This window comes from Dendrobates tinctorius, unplaced genomic scaffold (assembly GCF_039654945.1).
Source record: "Dendrobates tinctorius isolate UK_male_01 unplaced genomic scaffold, ASM3965494v1 ptg000005l, whole genome shotgun sequence".
NCBI classification, from domain to species: Eukaryota; Metazoa; Chordata; class Amphibia; order Anura; family Dendrobatidae; genus Dendrobates; species Dendrobates tinctorius.
This window is the reverse complement of record NW_027361673.1, coordinates 32,781,519-32,795,087: the sequence shown is the minus strand read 5'-3', so window position 1 is coordinate 32,795,087 and position 13,569 is coordinate 32,781,519.

Below are 13,569 nucleotides of genomic sequence, written 5' to 3'. Positions count from 1 at the left end.
ACTATCACTCCATCTACACTGCCCTGGGACTACAGCCCTACCTGTGGAGGGTTACACCATCATTGCTGCACCACACCATCTGTCCCAGAGAAGCAACCCTGCAGCGCTGGTCAACCTGACCAGAAACCACTGGTGGCATCACGAATCATCTCAATGACTTTATCCCCATAACTCTACCCCTTTTACATGGACGCCCAGGGCCACGGACCGGGTCACTGCCACTGTGACATCTCCTATTGACATCAACGGGCCCGGCTCCGAGTACCCCACAGCCCTGGCGGGCGACCCATTTTTGGCGTCACGAACAGGATGACGAAGCCCGGTACCACCGGGTCCTGTGTGCTGAAGATTTATTACATTGGATTTGAGATTGTTGAGAATGTGCAGAATAGCCAAATTGATAGACTGTAAAATGGACTCTCAAAATGGCCGCCGGCGTGGTGAAGAAGGGCGTGACAACATGGGTGGCCCTAAGAAAAGAGCGCAAACTGTCCTGGGCGTCCCCTGCCTGAACTTCTATGCGACAGCAACATGGCCCACCCCCAGAGGGGTTCGTATACTGGCTTGGTATGGAGGCAGAGGAAGAAGACGCCGCCCCCCAGAAGGAGAAGCAAGGCCCTGTGGTGTGAAAGGAGCCCAGGAAGGAGAGAGAACGCCAGGACGCCATATTGGAAGAAGCACGGAGGCTTGAAGAGCGCGAGGAGGCCGAGCTGATCTTCCTTGGTGCACTGATTGAAGGCTCCGACCCCGCTTCAACCATGGAACGCCAGCAGCTGGAGGACGAAATTGCCCAGCTGACCCACCGTCTGCGGCTGAAACAGGAGGCTCTGTGGACCATGAACCTGCAGCGCGTCCAGGAGGGGCCTACACCAACGGTACCTCCACCACCAGTACCTGTCACCGCTGCATCAGCCTCACCGCCAGCAGCGTCTGCTACCTCCGCGGCACCCGTAACATCGCCGCCAGTGTTTGCTGCCGCCTCCACCCTGGCACCACAGCCGGACGCTGCTGCCTGCCAGGAGGAGTTACCCGAGGGCCTGGGAGCTGAAGAGGAGACGGCGACTGCGCTCCTGCCTGGACCTAGCGTGGCCACGCAGGTCCCACCGGAGGCCTCAGCAGACCCGGAGTCAGCATCCGTCGCCGCCCGTGGACCAGGCAGCTCAAGTGACCACCGCTGCTGCCCAGTGCCTGCACCGGAGCCAAGACGACACCGCCAAGAGGCATCAGGTATGACCGCCACCCCTGCAGCTGGGGAGGCCTCGGGGTGCCCTTCTGCTACAACGTCCGGGCAGGTCGTGCTGGATCTAGTCTGGGACTGGGATTCTAGTCCCTGGGGGGGAACACCTGAACCCCTGGCAGTGGTGCCTCTGTCCACTGTGGGCAGAGGCCGGTCTCGAGAAGAGGAGGAGAGGCCCGATGCCAGCAGACCATCCGCCAGCTGGCAGCAGAGGGAGCGGGATCAGCGGAGACTGGCAGTGCTGGGCCCTGAAATGGACCGGAAAGAAAGGGCCCATGCCGGTCACTACGGTCCCCGGGACTCAGCAGGATTGGGTCAGGTCATGAATTTTAACCTGGAAAGGGGGTTTGGCTTCATCTCAGATCCCCAGAGGATCTCAGACCTCTTTGTCAGCTGGAGGGATGTAGAGTCCCACTTCCGGAGGGGACACCCTGCTCGTGATTTATATCCGGGAGAGTATGTCACCTTCACCCGGCATGAGGGGCTTCGCGGCTGGTATGCACCTGAACGTGCGCCGCATACCGGAGGGCTTTATAGCAGCCTACAAGAAGGAGAAAGCCTACGTTCCCCCAGCAGGGATGCCTCCCACCGTGGTAGTTGTACCTACAAAGGCAAAGCAGGCCACGTCCACCAGAGTACAACATCCCCAGGTACAAGTTGTTACCCCTGCTGTACCACAGGCAGCAGTTCCACCAGCTGCCACCTCATCTGCACAGGCAGCCATCCCCAAAGCCCAACAGAAGGAATACCTGCAATTTGTTAACTCACCAGGAGGTGGAAAAGCAGACAATCTCCCCTGGAAGCAGCAAAAGAAACCAGCTTCCACTACCCCAGGAGGAGACCCAGGGCCGCACCTATAATGAGGCGATTTGCACCAGCTGCTCAAGCGGCAGGCAGCAGGGTGCGGCATTATGCGCTCCTCTACCCGCAGCACCTACAATTTAGCCTCTGCACGCTGATGCTGCGGTCGTGCAAGAGGCTGTAATTGATGCGGTCACAGGAGGGAAGGTGTCAGGGCCCCCTGATCATGTGACCAATGACTCATCCCCTCCTGTGACCTCATCACAGGTCCTGTGCGCATCATTCCTTGTGTTTTATGCAGGACTGCTGTCTGTCATCGTGAGTGAGCTACTTGTGTGTGTGAGCTGTGATACATGCGTGTGAGTTGTGTGATACATGTGTGTGATACGTGTGAGCTGTGTGAGCGTGAGCTGTGTGATACGTGTATGTAAGTTACTTGTGTGACTGTGAGCTGTGTGAGCTACTTGTGTGTGAGCTGTGATACAGAGTGTGTGATACGTGTGAGCTGTGTGTGTGTGTGATACGTGTGAGCTGTGTGGGTGTGTGATACGTGTGAGCTGGGTGTGTGATACGTGTGAGCTGGGTGTGTGATACGTGTGAGCTTGGTGTGTGATACGTGTGAGCTGTGTGTGCGATACGTGTGAGCTGTGTGTGTGATATGTGTGAGCTGTGTGTGATACGTGTGAGCTGTGTGTGTGTGCTACGTGTGAGCTGTGTGTGATACGTGTGAGCTGTGTGTGTGTGTGATACGTGTGAGCTGTGTGTGTGTGTGATACGTGTGAGCTGTGTGTGTGTGCTACGTGTGAGCTGTGTGTGATACGTGTGAGCTGTGTGTGATACGTGTGAGCTGTGTGTGTGTGCGATACGTGTGAGCTGTGTGCGATACGTGTGAGCTGTGTGTGATGCGTGTGAGCTGTGTGTGCGATATGTGTGAGCTGTGTGTGTGATACGTGTGAGCTGTGTGAGCGTGAGCTGTGTGATACGTGTACGTAAGTTACTTGTGTGAGCGTGAGCTGTGTGAGCTACTTGTGTGTGAGCTGTGATACAGAGTGTGTGATACGTGTGAGCTGTGTGTGTGATACGTGTGAGCTGTGTGTGTGATACGTGTGAGCTGTGTGTGTGCGATACATGTGAGCTGTGTGTGTGATATGTGTGAGCTGTGTGTGATACGTGTGAGCTGTGTGTGTGTGCTACGTGTGAGCTGTGTGTGATACGTGTGAGCTGTGTGTGATACGTGTGAGCTGTGTGTGTGTGTGATACGTGTGAGCTGTGTGTGTGTGCGATACGTGTGAGCTGTGTGTGCGATACGTGTGAGCTGTGTGTGCGATACGTGTGAGCTGTGTGTGCGATACGTGTGAGCTGTGTGCGATACGTGTGAGCTGTGTGTGATACGTGTGAGCTGTGTGTGATACGTGTGAGCTGTGTGTGTGTGTGATACGTGTGAGCTGTGTGTGTGATACGTGTGAGCTGTGTGCGATACATGTGAGCTGTGTGTGTGATACGTGTGAGCTCTGTGTGATACGTGTGAGCTGTGTGTGCGATATGTGAGCTGTGTGTGTGTGATACGTGTGAGCTGTGTGAGCGTGAGCTGTGTGATACATGTACGTAAGTTACTTGTGTGAGCGTGAGCTGTGATACAGAGTGTGTGATATGTGTGAGCTGTGTGTGTGATACGTGTGAGCTGGGTGTGTGATACGTGTGAGCTGTGTGTGATACGTGTGAGCTGTGTGTGTGTGCGATACATGTGAGCTGTGTGTGTGAGCTGTGTGTGTGTGCTACGTGTAAGCTGTGTGTGTGTGCTACGTGTGAGCTGTGTGTGAGCTGTGTGTGCTACGTGTGAGCTGTGTGTGATACGTGTGAGCTGTGTGTGTGTGATACGTGTGAGTTGTGTGTGCGATATGTGTGAGCTGTGTGTGTGCGATACATGTGAGCTGTGTGTGTGTGTGCGATACGTGTGAGCTGTGTGTGCGATACGTGTGAGCTGTGTGTGTGATACGTGTGAGCTGTGTGTGAGCTACTTGTGTGAGCTGTGTGGTACGTGTGTGTGTGTGTGTGTGTGTGTGTGAGCTAAATCAAAAGTTGGCACAACCTACCAGTGTTCTACGATTTGGGTGAGGACATTCATTGTATGTGGGCTGGTGATTTTTTTTTGTGTCAGGGCTGCTTTTTGGTCTCAGCCCAGCCCTGTGTAAGGAGCAGAGCCGCGTGTGTACGTGGTGTACGGAGCGGAGCCGTGTGTGTGAACAAGGTGTATGGAGCGGAGCCGTGCGTGTGTACGAGGCGCACGGACCGGAGCCGTGCGTGTGTACGAGGTGCACGGAGTGGAGCCGCACATGTACGAGGTGCACGGAGTGGAGCCGCACATGTACGAGGTGCACGGAGCGGAGCCGCACATGTACGAGGTGCACGGAGTGGAGCTGCACATGTACGGAGCAGAGATGTGTACGGAGCTGAGCAGCACGTGTGCGAGGTGTAAGGAGCAGAGCCGCACGTGTACGAGGTGTACGGAGCAGAGTCGCACATGTGTGAGGTGTACGGAGCCGCGTGTGTGCGAGGTGTATGGAGCGGAACTGCGAGTGTACAAGGTGTATGGAGCAAAGCCGCATGTGTACAAGGTTTACGGAGTGGAGCCATTTGTGTACAAGGTTTACAGAGCGTGGCCACGTGTGTATAACACGTGTGTATAAGGTGTACGGAGCAGAGCCGCATGTGTATGAGGTTTACGGAGTGGAGCCATGTGTGTACTGAGTGGAACTGTGTGTGTGCGAGGTGTACAGAGCGGAGCTGTGTGTGGGCGAGGCATAAAAAGCAGAACCGTATGTTTATGATGTGTGCAGAGCCATACGTGTACAAGGTGTATGGTGGGGAGCATTCATACCTCCCTGCAGGACAGTCCCGATTTTGAGGGAGATTCTGTCCCACTGCCCCGGCTGGGAGCTTACTTTTCCCGCTGACACAGGAGTACACGGCAGACCCCCGTAGAGTACTTTAAAATTCGCACGTGACGTTCTACTGGAAGTGATGTGCTAGAAGCTGAACGGAAATTAGGTAATTTCGGGAGGAGATTGTGACGGAACCATGGAGGCACTTCAGGGAATGTTTCAGATCCATCACCGTGTCCTCCTCCAACAGCACGGACAGCAGGATCGCCTTGGACTCGGGGTTGCCGGCCATGTAAGCAGATCATGATATGTCCTGCATCGGGAGGCTCAGGTGGGCACTATAGTGGGAGCCGGGCTGCTATAGTATCTTTATAGAATCTTTCTCTCTCTGTTTCTTTATCTCTCTAATCTTTCTTTTTTTTCTCTCGGTTCTTTCTTTCTTTCCTTCTTTCTTCTTTCTTTCTTTCTTTCTTTCTTTCTTTCCCCTCTTTCTTTCTCTCTGTCTCTCGTCTTTCTTTCCCCTCTTTCTTTCTCTCTTTGTTCTTTCTTTCTTTCTCTGTTTTTTTTTTCTCTCTGTTCTTTCTTTCTTTCTTTTTCTCAGTACCAGTCAGTGTTCCCACAGTACCAGTACAATAAGAGGGGTAGGAAACTAGGTGGCACTGGTCATATTGAGCCTCTCATACTTTTTACTGGTGTATAATCATATGCCCTGCGCACCCCCATAAAGTGGGCCAGCCCCAGACAACAGAGTACAAACAAATCACTATTACTATCAGTCCAAGTGGACAATTATATACGTAGTTAATGATGTCTCTGCCAAGCACTGCGGAGGATCAGAATACACTGAGGAGACCAGAGCAGCGGGGTTTGGGGAGAAGAATTATATGGGGCCCATTATATTGTATGAAGTAATATATGGTGCCCATTATGCTGTATGAAGTAATATATGGGGACCATTATACTGTATGAAGTAATATATGGTGCCCATTATACTGTATGAAGTAATATATGGTGCCCATTATATTGTATGAAGTAATATATGGTGCCCATTACACTGTATGAAGTAATATATGGGGCCCATTATACTGTATGAAGTGATATATGGTGCCCATTATACTATATGAAGTAATATATGGTGCCCATTATACTGTATGAAGTAATATATGGTGCCCATTATACTGTATGAAGTAATATATGGGGCACATTATACTGTAGGAAGTAATATATGGTGCCCATTATACTGTATGCAGTAATATATGGTGCCCATTATACTGTATGCAGTAATATATGGGGCCCAATATACTGTATGAAGTAATATATGGTGCCCATTATACTGTATGAAGTAATATATGGTGCCCATTATACTGTATGAAGTAATATATGGTGCCCATGATACTGTATGGAGCATTATATGGGGCCCATTATACTGTACGAAGTAATATATGGGGCACATTATACTGTAGGAAGTAATATATGGTGCCCATTATACTGTATGCAGTAATATATGGTGCCCATTATACTGTATGCAGTAATATATGGGGCCCAATATACTGTATGAAGTAATATATGGTGCCCATTATACTGTATGAAGTAATATATGGTGCCCATTATACTGTATGAAGTAATATATGGTGCCCATTATACTGTATGCAGTAATATATGGTGCCCATTATACTGTATGCAGTAATATATGGTGCCCATTATACTGTATGCAGTAATATATGGGGCCCAATATACTGTATGAAGTAATATATGGTGCCCATTATACTGTATGAAGTAATATATGGTGCCCATTATACTGTATGAAGTAATATATGGGGCCCATTATACTGTATGGAGCATTATATGGGGCCCATTATACTGTACGAAGTAATATATGGGGCCCATTATACTGTTTGAAGCATTATATGGGGCCCATTATACTGTATGAAGTAATATATGGGGCCCATTATACTGTATGGAGCATTATATGGGGCCCATTATACTGTACGAAGTAATATATGTGGCACATAATACTGTATGGAGCATTATGTGGGTATAGGGGATGACTTTGTTTGTTGTGGATCTGACCGCTGGGACCCCCATGATCCTGGGAAACATAGCTTTGAAGAGCACCATGTAAATGGAGCTGTGGTCAGTCATACGCACTGTGGTGCCATTCACATGTGGCTCTTCAAATAACTCCTTAAAGATAGTGATGAGGGGACAACAAAGTATAGCAAAAATTCACTGATCGGGGTGAGGAGTGTTATAGTTTGTGGGCTGGTGGGATTTGTGTGGCAGGGCTGCATTTTTGTCCCAGTCTGGCCCTGTGGCAGGCCTACCATTGCCATTATTGACCCTTGTTCTGGATACTTACGTGTTGTTCTTCTATGTGCGTGTGATGGCGCTGACATCCTTGTGTTTGGACACCTTTTTTTTCTATTTATCTAAATCAAAATGTCCACTACTGTACTCCGTTTTACAGGATAGATATGAGAATTTACTGTGTGTGTGTGTGTGTGGGGGGGGGCGTCATTTTGCTGTTCGCCTCAGGCAGCAGAGAGGCTAGGTTCACCCCTGAGGAGACCACCAATAAGGAAGCATCCAAAAATGACTGCAACAAACTGAATAGTTTAAACTGTTACCCAGGAGGGTATTGGCACCGTTGTGCCCCAGTTGGTTATCATGTTTTCTTCGATTGTGCATTAGTTGGCATTAGTGTTGTTGAAATAAAAACTGCAGTGATCATGAACTTGAAGTGAATCACAAACTCTCTTGTAAATAGTTGCGCCTTTTAGGGTGCCCTCTCTTGGTTTTACATAAACCTTCTTCAATAAGGACTACCTCAGACTTGGAGTTCTGCTCCCACCATAAGGACCATAAGGACATTGCAAGACATCCTGGCTGGACCAGTGTCAACACCACTCAAGAATAATCATACCTAATGTCTTAATAAATAATGTTTAGTATTAATAGTAAAAGCATTTATTTTATAAGAATAGGTTGTAGTTATAGCCTTTGATAAAAGTATTAATAGCAATAGAGTATAGTTATAGCAATAGAATAGATTTTCTACAGAGTTTAGCCTCATAGTGATGTTTTAATAAAGGTGTGAAACTTTGAATAAAAAATTTTGAATTCCGGTGACGAACCAGGAGTTAGTGGTTGTCACCCATGGTCTAGCAGAGACAGTAGAATGTGAAAATGTGAATGACAAAAGGAAAATGTGTTGAAGATTGATACTTGAATAGGTAGTAAACTTATTAAGCCTTGATTCCTTTTAATAGCACTTTAAATTAGGTAATATGTTAAGTGATAGTCTGTTAAATTGTTCTGCAATGTTCAAGAGTCAATGCCTCCCATATTGGGAAGTTTAGTTTAAGAATTGTTTATCAAGCATTTTAAAAATGTTGTATGTTCCTTTTGTAATATCTTTGTTTCACTTGCAGCCCGCGGACGTGCTGTGTTTAACGGGGGGGGTGTATGTGGCGCCTCTGAGAGTTCAGTCGCCACAGAGGTACTGCACCTCCTCCTGAGGTGTGGTTCCCCACCATCCAGGTAAGGTGGAGACACCTGACCACACTCCAACACCTGCATCCCACACAACATAGTAGTGTAGCAAAGCACCTTTGGTGGCTCCCTGCTTGAAACACGAAGAGTGCTGGGAGGTGGGTGGAACTTAGCTGCACAAGTGAGCGGGAGATGATTAGGACTAGGTCAGTCGGTGAGAGGAGATCCCCTGAGTGGGATGGATGGAAGGAGGTGCTGCAGCAGTCTCCTGTGACCTGGAGCTGCTGGCACGGGAAAGAGATATAGAAAGCCTGATTCTCCAAAAGGAAGATAGTTTGGTGCGGAACGTAAGGAGAAGAAGAGAACTAAAGACTAGGGTCGGAGTGGAACCCTTCCTCAAGTTCTAAGCGCATGGCCGGGGTCCGGTCCCCGAGGTTGTATGGATACTAATGGTCCTGCAGCAGACACCTGAGGAATAGAAGTTGTCACAACTTTATTCCCACACAAGACTTGGGGGCACAACAGCAACGTGAGTGAGTCGGGACTTAGTAGCGAGGAGTCCCCGAAGCAGGCTACAGCTGTCTGCCGTACAAGTAGAGTTCAAAGGAACATCTTAAAGGAGGAACTTAGGTTTAACACACAACCACAAGTACTTCATTACAAGCGCTAGAAAGGAGACGTTCAGGAAAGGAATATGTTGGCAGAGTGTTGGAACGGAGTACTTCATCTTGCCTGGAGGTTGGCTGAGCCCCTGACCTGGAGGACACGGCACTGATGCAGGCACCTGTATGCACAACAGACTGTGAGTAAAGCTTTGGAACTACATGCCCTGGTGTCCTCCGCTTATTCCTGCGCCAACCCACTCAGCACTGCTACATCTCTGTGCTTAACACTGCACCATTACGCTCTCCTCACTATCTCTCCATCTACACTGCCCTGGGACTACAGCCCTACCTGTGGAGGGCTACACCATCATTGCTGCGCCACACCATCTGTCCCAGAGAAGCATCCCTGCAGCGCTGGTCAACCTGACCAGAAACCACAGGTGGCATCACGAATCATCTCAATGACATTATCCCCATAACTCTACCCCTTTTACATGGATGCCCAGGGCCACGGACCGGGTCACTGCCACTGTGACATCTCCTATTAACATCAACGGGCCCGGCCCCCGAGTACCCCAGGGCCCTGGCGGGCGACCCACTTACATTTTGCGCGCTGAGCTGACGTTTTTATTGATAACATTTTGGGGTAGATACAATGTTTTGATTGCTTGTTATTGTATTTCATTGGACTGTTACGGAAATCAAAAAAACATAATTCTAGCGTTTAGATTTTTGTTCTCTTTATGCCATTTATTGATTGGATTAATTTACTTTATATTTTGATAGATCAAACATTTCTGTACTCAGTGATACCAAACATGTGTATATTTTTTTATTGCTTTATTTTGAATGGGGCAAAGGGTGGTGATTGGAACTTTTTAAAAAAATTTTATATTTTTAAAACACTTGTTTTTTTTACTTTTTACTTGCTTCAATAGTCTGCTTAGGAGGCTTGAAGATGCGATAATCCAAATCATAAATGCTGATCGCCTATGAACGCCTGCTATGAGGCAGCATTCATAGGAGGTTTTTAATGACAGGATGTTCTCTTTTGCAGATCTCCGGCTATGAGGACAACCCATCGGTGCCCCGCAATCACGTGACAATGGCGCCAATGGACGTGTTTTACGATGCACATCCGATTTGTGCAAGTTAAATGCCGCTGTCAGAGATTCCACCTGTGGCTGTTAGAGGCACTTGACAGCTGATTAAATCAGCTGATTAAATCAGCTGTCATGTGCTGGAAAATATGTGGGCTCGGCAGTGGAGCCCACATCAAAGGCAGGGAGACAACCTTGGGTGTACCTATGCGGTCAAGGTCATAAAGGGATTAAAGGAAACCTGTCACCAGGTTTTTCCAATATAAAAGTAGGGCCAGCACCTATAAGCCCTCATATACAGTATTCTAGAATGCTGAAGATAAGTTCCAAATGTACTCTGCATAACACAAAAAAGAGCTCTTATTATACTCACCAAACAATAGAAGCAGTTTGAATAAATGAGTCAATTGATAGAGCAATGTCAATTATTACTGTCTCTAGGGAATGATATATTACAGCCCCCTCCTTACAGATCAATTTTCCATTGTGCCCAAGTTAGGAATTACCCTCTATATCATTCATATGCACTTCTAGAAGGGCATCAGGAGAAGTTGGTTGTGTTGAGAAAACAACTTTCCAAACCAACATTTAGAACTCACATTCAGCATGGATCAGTGGGAGCAAAGGAAAGAGTTGTCTCAGTAGATTAGAAAGAAAATTATAGACAAACATGTTAAAGGTAAAAGTTATAAGACCATCTCCAAGCAGCTTGATGTTCCTGTGACTACAGCTGCACATATTTTTCAGAAATTTAAGCTCCATGGGACTGTAGCCAACCTCCCTGGATGTGGCCGCTGGAGGAAAATTGGTGACAAATCAAAGAGACGGATAATACGAATGGTAACAAAAGAGCCCAGAAAAACGTCTAAACAGAATAAAGGTGAACTTCAAGCTCAAGGAGCATCAGTGTCAGATCGCACCATCTGTCATTGTATGAGCCAAAGTGGACATCATGGGAGACGACCAAGGAGGACACCATTGATGAAAAAAATCTTTAAAAAGCAAGACTGGAATTTGCCAAACTACATGTTCACAAGCCACAAAGCTGCTGGGAGAATGTCCTATGGACAGATGAGGCAAAAATTCAACTTTTTGGCAAGGCATAGCAGCTCTATGTTCACAGACGGAAAAATGAAGCATGTCAAGAAAAGAACACTGTCCCTACTGTGAAACATGGAGGAGGCTCTCTTATGTTCTGGGGTTGCTTTGCTGCATCTGGCACAGGGTGTCTAGAATCGGTGCAAGGTACAATGAAATCTCAAGATTATCAAGAGATTTTACAGAGAAATGTGCTGCCCAGTGTCAAAAAGCTTGATCTCAGTCGCAGGTCATGGGTCTTGCAACAGGATACTGACCCAAAACACACAGCTAAAACCACCCAAGAATGGCTAAGAGGAAAACATTGGACTATTCTGAAGTGAAACACCAAAAAAGACTAGGTTAAATAAAAACACCAAAATGCAGGCAAAGATGCTTACCTGCCAAGGCCACAGAACAAATGCACTAAACAAAGTGCAGCGGATCCATTAAGATGGCACAGGTGCAAAAATACCTGATGAGTCAGCCAGCCTCCAATCAAGACATGGCCGCTTGGTATGATAATGCACAAAAAATAGAATCTGTATGTGGCAGTGTTCACACAGAAAATGCAAAGCATCCAGCTGAACCTATTAGTGACGCCCATACTATTAGATCAGGCGGGCCAGCCAGTGCTTAAAAATGCATACCGTGTGAACAGAGTCCACAGTTTACAGAGCCATCTGGGACCAGTTGCACCCTGAAAAAAATATACAGTGCAAAAAACACATAACGATATATGTGAAGTATTAGTGTATATTATGGCCACAATACGTAAGCTTGCAACCTCCTTCAAAGGTCCCCACTTTTGCAAGTCCCTTCTCTAACAAGAAAAACACCAAAATCAGATGGGCCAGCCAGTGCTAAAAAATGTATACCATGTGAACAGAGGCCACAGTGTTTAGTGCATTTGTTCTGTGGCCTTGGCAGTTTACTATTCTGAAGTGGCCTTCTATGAGCCCAGACCTAAATCCTATTGAGCATCTTTGGAAAGAGCTGAAACATGCCGTCTTCAAAAGGCAATCTTCAAACACAAGACAACTGGAGCAGTTTGCTCTTGAGAAGTGGGCCAAAATACCTGTCGAGAGGTGCAGAAGTCTCATTGACAGTTACAGGAATTGTTTGTTGATTGCAGTGATTGCCTCAAAAGGTTGTGCAACAAAATATTAAGTTAAGGGTACCATCATTTCTGTCCAGGCCTATTTCATGAGTTATTTCTGTGACCATTGTGGATTTTTATGTCATTAAAAAAGGGGTACCAACAATTTTGACCATGTGTGTTAGGGTACCGTTACACGTAAAGATGCACCAGCGATCTCGGCAACGATACATTGTCAGGATCGCTGGTGCATCGCTACATGATCGCTGATGAGCTGCCAAACAGGCAGCTTCACCAGCGATCAGCACCAGCAAGGACACTGGTATCTAAGGTAAATATCGGTTTACTAAGCGACGCGCGTCACTTAGTTACCCGATGTGTACCTTAGAAACCTGCGTGCTCGCGCCGGGAGCTGCGAGCACGCAGGTTTCTAAGGCACACATTGGGTAACTAAGTGATGCGCGCCGCTTAGTAACCCAATATTTACCTTAGATACCAGCTCCCAGCGCCTGCTTAGAGCGCTGGGAGCCTCACTGATCGTTGGCTCCCGCTGCCACAAGCAGCGATGCGCGCTGGCCAGCAGGAGAGCAACGATCAAAAAATGGCCCAGGACAATAGTGCACAATCAGCGATACCCGGCGGTGGGGCCGGCCACTGATCCCCGTCACACACAGCGATCTCGCTGGTGAGATTGCTGTGGCGTTACAAAGTCAGGGATCTCGCTAGCGAGATCGCTGTGTGTGACAGGGCCTTAAGTCTGGTTCATTAATGGGATTATATCGAGACAGAAATCAGCTCAGGTAGTGTGGAAAGTTAAACCGAGAATACAGATGTGTGGATTTGTGGATCAAGATAAAAGAGCAGGCCAAGGTTAAATTATATATTTAATCACCTTAAGGACACACTAGACCATACACTATATACACTATGGTTATACATATACTATCATCAGATATGCAAATACAATAGTGGTAGGACAAAAGATAGAAGCAGATGGGTCATGTCAATTACTGGGTTGATGTTCAAAAAATGTGTGTGCTGGGCTGCAGGGGGCATGAGCTTGGTCCCTTCTCAGCATGTTACTCGACATGATCCCCTTTAGAAATGGACAGCATGCATCACAGAGAGAGGGACCACAAGGCCTTACACTAGCCTTTATCCCCTTTGGGTCACTCCCCCCTTGCCTTCTGGGCTGAACCCATATCCCCTCCCCTTGCCTATTATTGTGAGGAAAGAGGGAGACACAAGCGCAATATAGGGTCTTATCCCACAAATA